Source organism: Suncus etruscus, chromosome 2, assembly GCF_024139225.1.
Source record: "Suncus etruscus isolate mSunEtr1 chromosome 2, mSunEtr1.pri.cur, whole genome shotgun sequence".
NCBI classification, from domain to species: domain Eukaryota; kingdom Metazoa; phylum Chordata; class Mammalia; order Eulipotyphla; family Soricidae; genus Suncus; species Suncus etruscus.
In genome coordinates this window covers 33,970,376-33,988,713 of record NC_064849.1, presented here as the reverse complement: position 1 = coordinate 33,988,713, position 18,338 = coordinate 33,970,376, and positions in this window count along the sequence as shown.

Below are 18,338 nucleotides of genomic sequence, written 5' to 3'. Positions count from 1 at the left end.
TCCCTTCATTACAGTGAAGTGTGAACCAGATCCTAAAAAGGTTAAGGAACTTGCCCAAGGTCAATATTTGCAATCTTTATATATACAGTTACCATCAAAGGGTTGATGCCTATTCCAGCACACAAAAACACTGTAATATCTTTATACCTGATGTGATATTTAGTAACATAGACTATTGAACAAACAAATTATATGATTTCTTGTAAGTATAAGAGGAAAACCATGGAAGATGAAGCAAGAAAATGATAAATGAGGGTCGATTCACATTTTCACAGCACTTACCCATAGTTATCTTCTACTATAAAACAGAACAAAAAACGTTAATACCACATAATTTTAGCACCTTGGTATGAGAGTTATCTAAGTAAAATAAAAATAATTACTTTAGAAGGTAAGTAAAAATTAAGAGAGTGGAGGTAGAATAGGATCTCTTAATTTCCTTATAATAATAAGCATGCAAACTTGAATTCTCTGAAATGAAAAAGAAACTAAAAATAACACTTGAATATATTTTCTAAGACCTGTTGATAATGCTTTCAGTAGCCCATGACCTTGGACAAGGGTCTTCATATCTCTGAGCCTGGTCCACCAGAAAACTCTTCGGAGTCTGCCAGCTATGTAGTTCCTGCAAAGGAAACTGGCTTTATGAAGTAATTTCTTATAAAAAGTTGCTGTAGCTTATGCCTCAGTGTTGAACAAAAACATAAGTCTTTACATTGATGTTAGGAATCAACCAAAAATTAACTGAGTATGGGAGTGACCAATTACTTCAGTGATAAAAGGCATAAGACCAGCACACTATTCCGAGCAACTGTCTGGGCTGCCTAATTGTGAGGTATGGTAAACTCAGTTAAGTATCAATCCAAGACCCTTTCTTCTTCCTAAAAGAGTCTAGTTTTGTTCAAGGGCCCACTCTCCCTCACTTAACTTGTGAGCCTTTTGACAATATTCTGAATAAATTAACTCAATGTAGATGGTCTCTTCTCCATGGAAAGCATTTATTTTAATAACTTGGGTTTGTGTACATGAAATCTCCCTAAAACTTTTATTTGTCCAGAAATGGCCACAAGACTTACGTATGCCAATAAAGTAGAAGGGAAGAACTAATTTTTTTACCAACCAAAAAGCAAAAGCAAATTTATTTCTTACAAGATTGAAGGTAGATAAAGAGTTGTCTATTGTTCAAAAATTTCTTTGTTTATTTATTAATAATTTTTATTTTGACCAAAGTAGATTAAAAAGTATTCTCAGTAGTATTTTAGGTACATAGTGACATTGAATCAGGGGCATTCCCACCACCAATGTTGTCTTCCCTCCACCCCAGTCCCCAGCATACATTCCATATCGCCCCTCTTTTGCCCCCCAGGCTGCTAGTATAAGTGGTCCCTAGATGGGAAGAACATTTAAGGAAGAAACATCATTCTATGTTTTCACTGTTCTCCTCTACATTTGATAAGAAAATATATTTGCTTCCCCTGCTGCTGATAACCATCTTGAAACTACAAGGAATTATTCCTTAAGCTCAAACCAATGTCGAAGAATAAAGAAACTATGAAAACAACCCAGACAAACACATCTTGTTTATTGTCCATAATCTATCTCTAGACTTCCTTTATGTGAGATTTTAATGTATCTACCAATTTCATCATGTATGAGACTGTTCTTGCAGTAGGAAATATCATAACCAATTGGTGAGAGCAACTAAAATTCACATACAATAAGGCACAGGTCATGTTTCATCCTAAATAAGATTGAAAGTTTGCTTTTATGCATCACAGTTCTGCAAGAGGGTCTCATGTGCCATGAAAAAGTAGATAATTCATAACTCTTTCCTCCGAGTCTCTAGAGCAAACCTAAAGAATCAAAATCTGGGGCCGGCAAAGTGGCACTAGAGGTAAGGTGTCTGTCTTGCAAGCGCTAGCCAAGGAAAGGACCACGGTTCGACCCTCCGGCGTCCCATATGGTTCCCCCAAGCCAGGGGCAATTTCTGAGCACATAGCCAGGAGTAACCCCTGAGCATCAAAAGGGTGTGGCCTGAAAAACCAAAAAAAATAAAAAAGAATCAAAATCTGGCATAATCCGTGAAAAGTTTGGCTAGCACACTCTTTAATCTTCCCTTTCCAGGACCAAAGACTTATTCACCAGAAAATTCATACAAATTAAAAAGTATGGAGAAAGACTGGAGGTGGGGAAATCATAAAAAAAATTAAAAAGCATTACTCTTCAGCTTCGCATTATGAACTAGAATGAACAAGAACTACAGTCCTTCTTTAATATCATTAACTGTGGAACTCTCACAGTCCATTCCAGAGTCAAGATAATGTCAGAATTTAGCAAGCTTTCTTCCCAGAGAACCTCTACATAAGTGCAGGACAGAAAATGGGGCAACTCTTCATGGGAAAGGCATGTCTAAATATGCAATGCTTCCTTCTCATCCTTAATTAAGCCTTCTAGTCAGGACTTCCTAGATAATAGTGACTTCAAAAGATTAACTCATAAGGAAGAATTCAACAACACTGCATGATGAAGACTGAGGAGCACACTCAAACTTCCTCCTTCTCATCAACAATGCTTGAGGAAATCACTTGTCCTGATTCCCAAAACTCCATCACCCAAATATTTTCCTATTTCCTTAGTACAGGATATGACATCATATTATTTGAATAAAGAAAAATTTGCAATAGAGAATCAACAAATTCACTTCAGATTACATATTCTTGGTTATAACATCTTCTAGAAAAGAATTCATGAGATGCCTAGAATTTAAGATTGAAGCCAAATAGTATATCTCGGGCTTACGTATCTGAAACTATTCCATCAAACTACCTGTCTCGCAGTTTTGAGCCAGAATCAGAGGATATAGATGAAGGTGGGAAATGAAGCATAATTATATGTCTCATTCTTATTTACTTAAATAGTATGAAAAGATTTCTTGGTATTTTTCTCTCTCCTTTCTCATCATTTCCCTTGACCTTGTTTTGCTGACTCTATTTCTCTGTGTCTGTCTTTCTCTCCCACTCTCCCTTAATCCCTCTCTCTTTCTCCTGTGGTAGAAGAAGGGGGAAGGGGACTTTCCATTTAGTCTGCCTTCCATGTTTTACCTCCAACTTCAGCATTCTCAGAGACTTGTGGGGGCCTCTTTATTTTTCCCTACTTGGGGAAGACAACCCAGACCTTTAGAAATGATCCCAGCCTGCAAGAAATAGTCTCCAAGGGCAGTCAGGGGGTTGTATCTTTCACCAGTACTTGTTCTTGTTCTCTCTCCTAGGAACAGCTGTGGCAGGTATTAAGAAAGGACCTGGGCAGTTCAGCAGCAGGTCAGAGCAGCCCCATGTGCATCCTACGAGCTACATTTGTTCTCAGGCAGACCTTCCCACTTCCCTAAGGAATTAGGGTACATGTCAGCCAGTTCCACCTGGATCCTGCTAAGCCTCAGAATGCACAAGCAAAAGGGGGTGGGGGGAGAATCACTAGTCCATAGCTTTAAGAAAGCATGTGTTCTCTTTCCATTCTGTGCCTTTTGCTCTTTCAGTTTAGCTGATTAAAGTTCAAGTCAAAGTCAAGTCAAGGAAAGGGAGTTGGTAAAGGGATTCAGATTTCAGAGGCTAAATTGGCTACATGATCCTGGGTCAAGGATTAGGTATTTGGACTCCAGAAACCCCAAAGCAAGGTGATAGACATAGAAATGGCAAAAAAGCACACTAGAGGAAAAAAAGTGATGTATGTATAGAGTTGAATAGCACAGGGAGAGTAGGCATAATGCAATTGTTCAGAGGGCTATGGCTTTAAGAAAGAATATAGTTATGAAGAAAGACATGTCTCCATCCAGAAGCAGAGAAGATTAGATATCAGATATACTTTCACCAACAAGCCTCCATCATGTCCTGATTAGTGCCCAACTTCATAACTTCTCTCTTACACAAAGTTTTTCAAACAGCCTAAAACACAAGACCCCTGTAATCCTACATGGAAGTCCTACCTGATGAAGGTTGGTGAAGACAAAAAAAAATTGTCTTTCATCTTTTATTAAATTATACAGTCAATAAATAATAACTAATTGAATGTCTCTGAGGAAGCTAGTTTTATTTTCTTGATTGTGTCTCATCAGATTGTAAGTTTTGGACCAAGATCTACTTTAATTTGTTCCTATGTCTCCAACCTCAGTACAGTACATAGTCATATAAGATCTCACAAACTGTTGAATGAATGAAAGGAATGATGCAACAGCTGTGGTGACAGAGAGTCACAACAGAAATATATGTTTTTATTTTCTTCAGATTTTCCTAACCATACTAGAATCAAACAAAGTGGCAGTGCTCATGGATGGTACAAATAGATGTCTTTGTGCTCCCAAGAAAAGAAACAAAAAAACTCTATAATTATATCACAAACTTAATCTTCTATCCTTTCTAATATACACTTAGCCTCAGTTAGGGCCCAATTGTACCAAAACATGCCAAATTTTAAAAAGTTTAGTGCTGGAGGTATAGGTAACAATTTCAGGGATGGTCTCACTACAATTTGGCAGAAAACTCTGAAATATAACAATTCACACAACTTATATTGGATCTAGTCAATGAACATAGCCCAGTAATCACCAGAAAATCAAAGGTAATTAAGGCATCCTTCCCAAAATCAATAGATTCCACATAAATACAAAACCAACTATTGTAAGTTTAAAAAACCTAAAGATCAATGTTGGGGGTTTAGGGAAAGAGAATTAGGAAAAACCAGGTGAGTGGCATTAAACATTGAGGTACTTCTCTATTGTTTCTAGTACTTGTGCAGAGATGGGGATGTAAAAGGCTTTCTAAGAGAAGGAAAAATACTCAACAAAGATGGGAAATGCATAATGAACTTTTTTCTTTCAGTTGTAGTTCAAACCAGGATAAAATGTCAATAATAGTGTATGTGTCAATAATAATATATGGAGTTATACCAGCAATTCATAATTTTATTGAACTCTGACAAACAGGCAGGTACTCTTCATTTAGTCTCCATAACTTATTGAATAGGTGATAATAATCCTTCTGCTTTAGAAATTTGAGAAACTGAGCCAGAGAGATAGCATGGAGGTAAAGTGTTTGCTTTGCATGCAGAAGGACGAAGGTTCAAATCCCAGCATCCCATATGGTCCCCCGAGCCTGCCAGTAGCAATTTCTGAGCATAGAGCCAGGAGTAACCCCTGAGCACTGGTGGGTGTGACCTCCCCTCCCCTCCCCTCCAAAAAAAAAGAAATTTGAGCAACTGAGGCATGAAAAGTTAAAATAATTTGATCACACCTGAATATCTTTTAAGTGCTGAAACTAAGATTAAATTCAGATCACTTCATATTTCAGGTCCCAAAAGGAAAGCACTACAAGCCATACCAGAGAGCATGAACTTGGTTTTAGGTTCCTGAGACTTTATACTATTAGATATGCTATAGTTAATCTAAACCAGTGTCTAGGAGGAGTTGGAAGGGAGAGACCCAGGATAGAGTCTTCAGTTAGTAAGGTGGAGAGATTATTCTGCCAATTGTTCAAGATCTGCCTCCACCAAATTTTGGGACTCTTGAACATTTAAGATACAATAAACTTTCATGGCCAAGCCAAATGACTTCATATTCAAATTCCCATTCATTGGAATTCAATTAAATTCATTGAAATCTGTCCATTCTAACTTCTGGTTCTCTTAAATGTCAAATATTTAGGTGTCAAAAGTACTTATATTGTACATAAAGATAATACAGGTGGTAAAATACTTTCTTACTTGCAGCCAACCTGGATTTGAACTCTGATATGGTTTTCTGAACCCCACTTGAAATGATCCCTGAATGCAAAACCAGGAATAATTTCTGAGTCCCCCCCCCCCAAAAGATTCCTCTTATACTGATTGTCTGAAGTGTCAGGATCTACTCTAAAAGAATTCTAGAGAGGTTAAATAAGTTTAGGAAATCCTCTATACTGTCCTCCTTTAGGAGAATCATCACTGGAAATTATATATTAAAATTTCTGGTTACTCATATGGTTGAGACACATGCTGAATTTTGTATAGTCTGTGTTTTCCACTGCCCCAAACCAGAACACTGGCATTCTTGTAGCATCTACTTGCTTGCCTAAGGCACAAAGTCTGTGGCAACTCTAGAAAAATGTGCCTTAAGATATTATTCCTCTCACGTCGATACAATTCTTAGGAGGAATACTAATAGTTTCTAATTCATTAACTCTAGCATTCTTCCAAGTGTTGTCACAAATATCTTATAAGATTTGACACTTTCAAAAATATTTCTCAAATTCTTTCTTTAAAACATAATCCTGGGCAATTAGTTATGTAGGTATGTCTTCAAGAGTTAACGCATGGCTATTTTTTTTTTCAGATCAGAAAGGTAAAATATTCTACTATTAAAGAGACAGAGAAATACTTTTCTCAACAGATTTTATCAGTTTCTAAGAATTGCTTTAAATGTGCTTCTAATAATAAATGACAAAGAAGAATACTTCTGGGTCCCTGAAGAGGTCCTCTCCCAGACACTGATACTGATACCAAATACTTCCTAGTAAGGATTATTTTATAAGAAACCTGCTTAATCTAAAGAAAAACATTTTATTTTTTTAAGAAAGGACTTTTTTTAGGCAAGCATTTCAGTGGCTCAGTGACTTCCCAAGTCAGAAATTATTGAACAGAACAAAACCAAAGTTGTTCTTAACTTAAAAGACCTGTAACCTGCTACATAGGATTTTAAAATACAAACATGTGAAAAGAAGAGAGGTGTTCTCTCCTTTCCCAAATCATGGGTGATTTCAACTCTCAGTTCTGTTCTGAATATTCTCTATCCCTCCTATCTCCTCTTGTATTCTTGGAATGTGTGGACCTTAAAATTTAAACTAGTGCAAGGCCCCACTCCAAACAGCTCCTGGAATAATGTTTCTCAAAAAATCTTTATCTTGTTTTTTTTTTATCTTGGTTTTTTAATCATAAATTATAAAATAGCACTGGGTTGCAGTGAGGATTTGATCCAGGACCACCACTCCCCCGCAACCCCAAATAAAGCAGAGAGGTGGTAAATGTGAACAGAGATTTGTGTCAGCTTTGCCAACAGCCAGAGCCAAATGTTATCAAAGTAGCTCCACAAGTTGGCCATGAAGGTCTTTGGGTCCCCGTGGAAACGCAAGAGTCTCAAAAAAACACAGGCTCACCCTCTGGAGCTTGTTTCTCTAGTACTGAAACCCATTCATCCCTCCTGGGATGTTTGGGACACCTGTGAGGCTGAATGGAAGACTCCTTCTCTTCTTTGCAGCTGTGGTCACAAAGCCCAGCAGGAGAGCAGGCACCAAGGAAAGGACTTTAGCCTGAGGGAAGATGTCAGAGGACCAGGAAACCAGTCTATGCTCCTGCCAAATGCCAAGTCCAGTAGCTTGAATCAAAACCATTCTGACCTCCAAGGCTCAGAGGTCACCATCTGGAAATAGAAAACCACCAAATAAATCACTGGGCCCCACAGTACTGTTGGACTCAGAAAAATAACTGGACAACCCCAAATCAGGCTTGAGTTCCCCTTTTGGCTGTGCTTATTTCTACTCCTTAAAAGGACAAAGGGTTTTAGTCCCAAATTGTGACTCTGAATAGACTGGAAGGAGAAAGGATTGTGGTGAGAAGTGAGGAGTTGCCTTTTCACGCGCGCGCGCGCGTGCGCGCGCGCACACACACACACACACACACACACACACACACACACACACACACTTTGCTTCCTCAGAAGCTGGCAGTGAGGCAGTGATCTGGGCCCAGCTGGCTGATACGTGAGTTGCCTTGTCTCCTGCAGAAGTACCTCCACCCCTCCTTTCTTTACCCTGCTTCTTCCGGCCTAGTGAGAAGCTATCCCTTCCCTCTCTTCCACCGATCTTTCCCAGGAGGACTCAGATGTCACCTGCAACATGAGCTTCTGTCTGGCCACCATGGCTGTGAACAGTTCCTAGAGGGAAGGCCTGATGAAGCAAAGGTGAGGCCAATGGGGATCTGCAGCTGAAAACATTTCTGTCCCCACTATTTGGTAGGAAGGGATGGGTAGCAAGAGGAAAAGCCCTTAATAGGATGGTTTATATTATCCCAAACCAGAATTCCTCTCAAACAGCTGTGTTTATACAACAGTGGAGAAGAAGGCAAAGGGTGAAGAAGCCCAGTGTCCTCAGCATGACACCACTCTGTCCTGTCTGTCAAAGGACAGATGCGTGGAGGTGCCTGAGCCAGGACAAGCCATTGTCTCTTTGTGATTGCATTTATTAGCTGGATCAATTCCCTTCATCCATTCTGCCTAAACCCCACTTCTTCCCAGAGCCCCTACTACTTTTTACAGAGCACACTTTTCCCAGAAACAGCAAGCATCTTTGGAGAAAGGCTAGATTTGGGGCATGTGTCCCCTGTTGCTAATCACTTTAATAGCACCCCTCACCCTGCTCCCATTTTTTGCCACAGAAAAGTCTGCAAGGAGGCACTGTGTCGTCCTTAAAGTGAATTTAAATACATCTAAGAAGAGATTAGCCCCCAAAGCCATTGCCCTATCACACAAAGGCCCCTTTCAGACCTACTCCAGTTGCTTGGAGGACCTGTAAGCAGATATTGAGAAACAAATTATCAGAACCCAAAAGCACAGGCTCTTCAGTAGCACAGCCAACACCACCTATTCTAGCAAGAGATGGGGAAAACTCAGCTACTCTCAACCTATACTTAGCTCCTCAGAACTCAGACTACATGGAGTCCCATAGGGCAGATGCCTCTCTCTTTTGTCAAGGAGATTTGTCCCTAAAAGAGTCCAGATGCTCAAGACCTCACCTGCTCTAGTGTTTTGCCACAGAGCTCCCCAACATTCTGTCTTTGGCCTCAGATGAGAGTCCCACTCATAGACACCCATCACCTTACCAGTAGATACCTGACTCAGCCTCTATTTTGATTCAGGCTTGAGTATTGTCTGCCACAGAAGCAGAGAGAAGGTCTGAATAGCTACTCTGCCATCAAGGCATTTCCGACTTAATAGAGGATAGACCCATAATGAGTCTTTTATGTTCCTCCAGAATTCAGCAAGATCTAAGAGTAAAGTCTGGAAAAAAGAGAAGCTCACCATCAGATAGATTGGGACCATCAGAAAAATATACAGCAGATATAGATCATTTTAAGCAGGCAGAGACAAGCAAAGGCAACAGAGCAGGTCAATCTGTTGCCCTGCGCAACGTCCAAGTTTTGTTCCCCAAAGGACCAGAGAACCTCAGTGTTAAAAGAGATTAAAGATAAGGGATCAGATTAATGAACAAGGATCAGATTATAAAGAATGTTCTGAGCCTGTGAGAAGTCTGGAGAGATGTGGCTTTCCAATGGTCTACATTGTTCTACAAATTTCTTTTTTTTTTTTCTTACAAATTTCTTGAGGGGGTTCAAACAAGAGACCTTACATCAGGCATGTATTTGAGAGCAGTTTCTCATGTAGATGTCCAAGGCTGGAGCAGAGTTAGAAAATGGTTTTAAGAGGCAGGAATTAGTACAGTGGCTAAAGCTCATGTCTAGTAAGTACCTGAATTCAATCTCTGGCACACATGGTCCCCCAAATGTCATCCAGTGAAAACTTGGAGGTCCCTGAGTATAAGAGGGTGTGTTATCCCTAGAAGCCCAATAACTCTCAGGCATTCATGAGTATGGCTAGCATCACAGAACCCAAGCAGTACCACATTCTCTAGCCTCAGTTCAATTGGGTGAAAATTACCAGTGGGGTACCTGGATCTCAATTGGGAGGCATATTATTGCAGCAATGAACAAAAGTAATTTTGAGAAACCAAAAAAGTCAATAATGTTTAGAGGGGAGGTGGTGGTAAAGCAGGGGTTCGAGAATACACTGAAGAGACAAAGAGAGAAATAAAGAAGTCACTTGACCTTAATCAGAGAAAGAGGGCAAGGAAAATAGAGGAATCAATAATTATTTGAGGGGCTGGAGCAATAGCACAGTGGGGAGAGTGTTTGCCTTGCATGTGACCAAACTGTATTCTATCCCCTGCATCCCATATGGTTTCCTGAATCTGCCAGGAGCAATTTATGAGAGCAGAACCAGGAATAACCCTTGAGCACTGCCAGGTGCTTTGCTATAACAAACAAACAAACAAACAAACAAGCAAACAAACAAAAGGAATTACTTGAGCCAAGATGACCCAAAGACAGCATACGGTTTTTCTGCCCCCAAAGCAGGAGTTTCAGAGAAAGAAGGATTTTAGGGAGGAATCTATCATCACCCGGTGCCATCTCAAGCCACTTAACCTCACCCCTGACTCCAGTCAAGAATACAACTACCATTTCTACACGAATTTTCAGTAGAGGCACGTGAATATACGTCACCTCTGACCTTTGCCCTCTCCCAGATGCTTTATCCAGGGCTCCCCTGGTCCATAGTGCATTGGATGGCGAAATAGTAGGGTGTTACACACAAAATTAGAGAATTAATGTCCAGCAGGTGTATAGAGGCTGGTCACTGGTGAGACAAATCCATCTCTGAAAATACCATCAGCAGGATTGTGCCCACGGTTATGTGAACAAGCCATCTTTGTTCTGCATCTTCCTCCTTCCTGTTTTTGTCTCATTTTTTCTCACTCATCTTGGGGATCATTCTCCCAAAAAAGTATTCACACGGGTGAGGATTAATTTTATTTGTAAACTTCACAGGACCGTGGTGTTCAGAGATGAGGTTAGAGATTATTTAGGATGTCTCTGTGATGATGTTTGGGGGATGGATTAATATTTAAATTGGCGAGTTTTGAGTAAAGTATGTTATTCCCTATTATGTGGGTGGGCCTCATTCAATTAGTTGAAAAACTAAATAGAATTTTTTAATTACTCTCTTCTAAGTAGAAGGGAATTTAGCAGATGGTCTTCTGTCTTACACTTCAGCATCTATTCCTTCCTGCTTCTCCAACTTGATGATTCATTCTGCCAATTTTGGACTTTCACTCACCAAAATGGCATGACTCAATTCTTTAAAAGAACTTACTTTCTATAGAAATTTAGCTGTTCTTGGTGTACTTTTCTGCAGAATCCTAATAATCCTAACCCCCTGTCTCAATCTCTCCTTTTTAGATAACGTAATACCTAAGACTGGGAAACTGATGTGGACACAGAGATTGGTGTAGGAGCAGGAAGTAAAAATGGACATATGACTGTGGGTTCAAACCAGAGAAGGGTAGACTTAGGAGACACTTGTGGGTAATAATAATCAAAACCCAAAAGATGGATGGAAGAGAAAGATGTGGGATATAGTTCCTTCAAAGACTAAAAATCAAATAATGCTTTTAGTTTTTTCATCTTCACCCAAAATAAACTCAGCTGCTTTGAACAAACTTACTCAAATGTTTTTTAAAAAAGAAAAAATTATTAAAATAAGCAAAATAGCATTGTATGCATAAAGGATACCATATGGGCTCTTGTATAGGTTTTAGCAGGGTTCCATTTTCAACTTGAAATGCTAAAAAACAATTGTACTCCTGCACCCAAGCATCCATCTTCTCCCTGCTCTCTACACTATCTATATAAGTGACCATTGTGGGCTCTATCTTCAGTTACTGAGATGTTTCCTTTTAAATCAAGCCAACCTCAAGTAGTAGAAGATATGACTTTTTCTTCTGACATAAAACTCTTAGTTTATGTTAGGTTCAGCTCTTTTCTGAGAATCCCAAGGTCCATTTTTTCCTCTGAACTAGCAGCCTCTGTGCGTACATCTATGTGTATATAAGGGTTGACCAGGTGTTCTTTGGGGACCTTAGCATCCTGACATTTATTTATCACATACTGCCTCCCAGCAATATCTCACTTTCAGGAAAGTATAACATTCCTTATACTCATCTCTTCAGCATTGGTGTCAGTCCCTTTGATCAGCTAACCAGCAGGTAATCAACCCAACACATACACAAATACACACCCTACCTCACACATGTGTATATCCCACACACATTTTACATATATATCTCATATCTCACACATCAGATGTAAGACCACACATACCAAACATAAACAGTACACATAATACTCACATATTCTCACACTTATACCACTTGATGAAATTCCCTTAGTAAATACCACATAAATTACCCACATATGTCATATGTAATATACATATCTATACATATCTACATATACCATATATACACATATCACCCCTCAGATAGCCATGTACACACACTACATTATTTTTTTCACCATTTCATGATCTGTTAATTTAGTCCCAGTTTCTTGCATGGTATTGCTTCCTAGTTCTTCATTTTTACCTGCATAGGAAGGTTCTAGAACAGATTTCACATGAACAGAAGAAAGGTTGCAAAGGAATAGAAGAAAGTTTTGAAAAAGAAAACTCAGGAAGAAGGGAAAGACAAAGAATAAAATGATGGATATAGAACAATAACCCCTCAGACTTAACTCTTTAAAAAAATAAAAAGCTATTTGTCTTCCACATGTTACCTCTTTCCTCAGCTATAGGGGAAAATCATTTTCTTTAGTTCTTAAAAGAATCTTAGCTCACTTTTATCTTTTAATTATCTGTACTTTAACATCTGTGCTATATGCAGTACTTCAACATCTGTGCCATATACAGCTTCTGACAGTTTTATGTTCCTTGTGCTGTACAAAACATCTATTGCCTATGTAGGCAACCCAAAATCTTAACAGCAATTTCCAGAGAAGGAAGCTGTTGCTTGCAGGACCATGCTCACTGACATAGCCCAGAAAGTGTCTATAGTCAAACAAATTAGTACACTTGCCCTGATCACTGATATAAAGAGCTTACCTACCCAACTTTACTATTTCTGTCTCCTATTTCTTTCTTCACAGGCTAAATTTACAAACCAATCCATTTAAACCATATTCCCAGTAAGGACCATCTGACCACTGGGTAGGAGGACATTTACTTGAGCCAAATAGGTAGTATGATGGTTAAGAAACTTGCCTTCAATACAGCTGGTAATGATTCAATCACCAGCACTGCTTATGGTACTCTGAGACTTCAAGAGTCACTACTGAGCCAGGAAAAACTCTGAGCATTATTGAATGTGGCCCTGGCCTTCCACCAAGTTATACTTGTACTGTACCATAGTCATTAAGGGCATTTTGTATATATAAATAAAAAAAACTTCTCATTCATTCATTTACTTCCCAGAGGACTTCAGCACTCTCACCACACCTCCAAACTCCATTTTAATACTACTTATACTATTATTTTAATTATATCTTCAGTTAATTTCTACATTGAGTCCCTTGAAATCATCCATTAGTTGAAATCAAATTTTTTCAAACACCCATTAATATGAATGTTTGATCTCCTATGAATCAAAAATACTTTAATACCATTCAAGATGCTGAATCCTTTCCAGAGGGATTTGATTTTTTTTTGAGGTGCATCCGATGAATCTATTATAATTATAGCCTTAGAAATGTATTTTGGGGGGACACACCCAGTGAAGCTCAGAGGTACTCTTGGCTATGCACTCAGAAATTGATCCTGGCTTGGGGGACCATATGGGATACTAGGGGATGGAACCACAGTCCATCCTAGACTAGCACTTGCAAGGCAAACACCTTACCTCTAGCGCCACCACTCTGGCTTGAGAAATGTACTTATTTTATTTTATTTTATTTATTCATTGGGGTTTTTTGGTCACCTAGAGGTGCTCAGGTATCATTCTCAGCTTTGTGTTCAGGAATAACTCCTGGCAGTGCTCCAGGGATGAGCTGTCATAAATTAAACCTGAGTTGACTGCAGGCAAGGTAAAGTCCAACCTACTGTACAATTTATCCAGTTCCACATTTCTTTCACTTTTAAATATAATCCATTCCTAGAAGATTCTCACAATAGTGTTGGCTGGTGGTAGTGTTAGTGGTGTTTAAAAACTACCAGGATTATGTCAAGCAAAACTGGGAACCAATACCTTTATGCTTAGCATGACTCGTGGATTAATAGGTATTATGACCAAAGACTTGCATATGCTAGGTATTCTCTACCTACCACATGAACTATCTTCCTAGCCTTCTTAGCAATATATTTGTAAATAATTAGACTCCAAATTAAAATTATTTTTGTCTAGTTGCTAGAGAATAGATGTTGTGTTATAGACATGAAACAACACAAATTTCCTTATACATCTCTATGAGAGCTCTTGAGTGAAAAGGTGACTTGTCAATGATTACCTATTGCTTGGGAAAATGACAATTTGCTTAATGTAGGGTTGCCACAAGCCTTTAGTTGTAAAAATTAAATAAATACAGTTAAGTTTCCTATAATGCACAATAAAATGATGTATGTCTGAATATCCAAATGTATTCACAAATGGTACTTTGATGCATTTCAAAATTACTAACCAGAATCATAATAAATAATTTCATTTCTTCCTTCTGTAACCATACTTTAGAAACAGAAACCACCATTTTCAGAATGACCTCTGAGTAAGCAGGCCCGGTGCAAACATATCCCAGACATAGGAATGGATAAGTAACTTCACAAACCACAAGGAAATCCAACACAAAGCTAGAGGCAACCTTCTCTGAAAATGTTGCCTAGTTACAGAGGAAATCCAGTTCTTTGGGAGGGGGGGGGGGGTTGAGCTACACCAAGTGACACTCAGGGATTATTCCTGGCTATGTGCTCAGAAATCCCTCCTGGCTTGGGGACCAAATGGGACACCGAGGATCAAACCCAGGTCCATCCTGGGTCAGCTGCATGCAAGGCAAATGCTCTACCACTGTGCTATTGCTCCAGTTCCAAGTTCGGTTCTTGAAACAGAGAGATGAACAATATATAAAGATTTGATTTAGGCCTAAATTTCCAAATTCTAAATGTATTTTAGCTTAGTAACATTCACCTATAATAGTGCATTGAAAGGGAAGAATATACTTGTCTGAAGGTTTGTATTCTAGAGAATCTAGTTAAAGTCACCTTCTTTCTAATTTATATCAACAGCCAGAGGAATTCCTTTAGGGAAGAATAATCTCTATTCATTTTGCTGTCCTATTTCCTCCCTCTTCTATATATCAAATGAGATATATTTCTTCAAGACAAGATATTTCTTCAAGAGAAGAGATGCCTCCAGCTATTATACCAATGAATTATACACCCTATTTTTCTTCTAATTTATTTTTATTTATGCCTGAACTTATAGTTTTATGATACTCTTGGTGAATTTATTAAAAAATAACTTGGATAAATTAAATATATGTATATGTATGGTTTGTGTTGATTTCCTGTGGTTTGGGGAGTCAATTATCCATGCATATACATGTATGTACATATATGTTTATGCATGTGTCTTTTTCAGGATATAGTAAGAGAAAAAATCTAATTCACATTGACCTTTTATCTGGGAAGCAAAGAAGCTGCAGACTGGTACTTTCCAGTCACAAGTTCACCCTTGGAGTATTTCCCAAAGTTTGATTTATGGGACATTTCAGTGTGGGATACTGAAAATTAAATGGCATTGCTCTAAAAAATGTGGGACCATGAAGGTTAAACCAAACTAAATAGTTTCCTTCACCAAATAAGATTTTTTTGTTGTTGTTGTTGTTTTTAGTGTAAATAATGTTACTCTCCAGGAAAAAGGATTGCAGCATTTTCAAATTTTAATAACAAATGATCCACTTTATCTCCAAGCATTTCATAGGATTGATAATATGAAAAACACTTAATTTCTATGCTTGGCAATCTGGCAGAAATTCTAGACATGCCATTTCCGACAAAATTTTTCTAGTCCAAATCTCAAAGTCCCTGTTGTAAACACCACAAGTTACTCTATTGACCCTTAGAAAGATTGAGTTTATCCATCATAAACTTTTTAGGCAAAATCTACCTTCCTCTACTATTTTCTTACATCATTCAGTGATATTTATTAATGATACATTCACTTGTTTTCCACAAAATGTCATTTCTCTCCCTGACTAATAACTACTTTTAAGTTGACTGTGAAAATCACAGCAGAAAGAAGAAACTGAGGTGCAACTCACCTTCCCAGCCTGCATCTTTCTCTACATGTTCCCATCTGTACCCAACACAACTGAGATCAGTATCACCCCTGGTCACAGTCAAAGCAGCCTTCTCTCTTTATCTTCCAAGGTTCCTTCAATTCACTTTTTATTCCTAGAATTAATAAAATGCAACCAGAAATGAGGCTTCCATGAATCCTGGAAGAAATGCTGCCGTCATTACATCAGATCTTGGAAGCAAAGGCTTCAGGAAGGCAAAGCAGACTAATGATTCCCAGCCTGGGGGTAATAAACAGAGGAAATGAGCTGCTGTAGAGGCCAAAGCTTCCACATAAATCCATATGTTGGGGGCTTGGATGGAGGACATGGTGGGGGACTATATTAGTGTGCTGAGGAAAGACAGGCTGTGTTGGAGAGATTTGGAAAAGTTAGCATATGTAGAAACCATAGACTAGCTCTTTTTCTTTACATAAGAAATACAGAGGTGCATAGTTTCAACCCAGCTTCCCTAGGCCACAGCATGAGTTGTGGTTGAGTTAAGGGAACTCTGGGATAATCATCTCAAAGCAAAATCTTCCTCCATCTCAGGCAAGCTAATTTGAACAAGAAGCTCTTATGAGTTATCTACAGCATCATTTCTCAACTAGATATCATATGGTCCCCTGTAAGACCCCAGGATATTCCAAGAGGGCACATATGAACATCACATAAATGGAAGATGGCATTGTGGTCAACTAAGAATAGGTAGAATGGTAAGTGTGGCACAGGAAGAAAACAAAGTCACAGGGGAGCCATGGTGAAAAACAAAAAGGTTTAGTTGAGACACACTAATATAGATGTTAAAGTGAACTACCCACATTTGAGAGTCTTGATATTATTAAGGAAATGAAAATTTAGTGTCTGAATATTTTTTATCCCATCCCCTGGATATGATTTTTAATCTGTATCTCTGCTTCTCCTCTTCTCTAAAAGCAGAACTGGGCAGTTAAGAAATAGAAAAAAAAATGGGGCCAGATCAGTGGCCCAGGGGTAGGACATTTGCCTTGCATGCAGCTGACCTAAGATGGACCATGGTTCGATACCCCAATGTCCCATATGATCCCCCAAGCCTGAAGCGATTTCTGAGTGCATAGCCAAGAGAAACCCCTGAGAGTCACCAGGTGTAGCTCAAAAACCAAAGGAAAAAATAAAATAGGAAAATATGATACTAATATTCTTAGGAAAATTGATAAACAATCCACCTTCTCTATTCTCCTATAACACTAAATTATTAAGCCAGAGACAATTTAATTAGAGGGAATAAGTATTGGTATATAGAATAAAGAAAAAGAGAATGAAGAGGAACTCTGAGCTAAATTCCTCCCTAAACAGTTTCTTTTAAGCATCTCAGACTAGCCTACAGAGAAAGAGCTAGCTCCTTTGTGAGCTTCATATTTGAATTTAAGTTTTCACTTTGATATACAGGGTATGGGAAAGGAGTCAGTCTCCAGGAATAAACTAATTGCCAGCTAATGAGAAAGATCAACAGGGTCCCAAGGAGTCCCTCAGATTCAGTGATCTGGAAAGCCTTTCTCGTACCTGACAACCATCCAAGCTCAGATCCACAGAGTCGGCACATGATGTTCTAAGCAAACCTAGCGTGGAGGGAGCCCTGAGCCAGAGTAAGTGATATCTCACAGGGAACAAGTGTTCCAGGAGAGTCATTCCAGTGTCAGTTCTTATTTCCTGTACTCCTGCAGAACTGGCATTCAGATGATCTTCTCAGCTCCAGATTTTGGAAAAATACAGCCAGAAATCAAAGCTTCCAGCCAATCCAGAATCCTCTTCTCACCATCCCCAGCCAGTGGAATCTGAGACGGTGCCCATTGAAGAAAATCTCACACACAGCATGTGTTTGATCAAAGGAGAGTAAGAGCAAGTATTACACTTTATAGTGATACCCTTCTCTCTCATTCAGGGGCTTTATGGTTTAAGACTTGAAGGCAAATAAGAGAGGAGAGACTGGTATCTCCCAGGTGTCATTTTAGTTGGGTTTGGTTTCATTTTGGGGTCTTCCTTGCAATACTAAGTAAGGGCCATCAGGCTACATCAGAGGTGCTAGAAAAGTTTTGTAGTGCCAAGAATAAAACTTGGGGTCCTGTGCATGCCAGACCACATATTCTAGTCCTCCAAGCAATCTCCTCAGCCCTGTATTTTTGTTTTTAAATCCAGTGTCCTAAACTATGCAAAATTAATAACAAAGACTTACAGTGAAAATCACTAATTATTTGGTCCCCCATGTCCTGGATCCAATAAAAATAGCAAATCTATACACATATATACATATATAAATATATATATACTTACATACACACACACACACATAT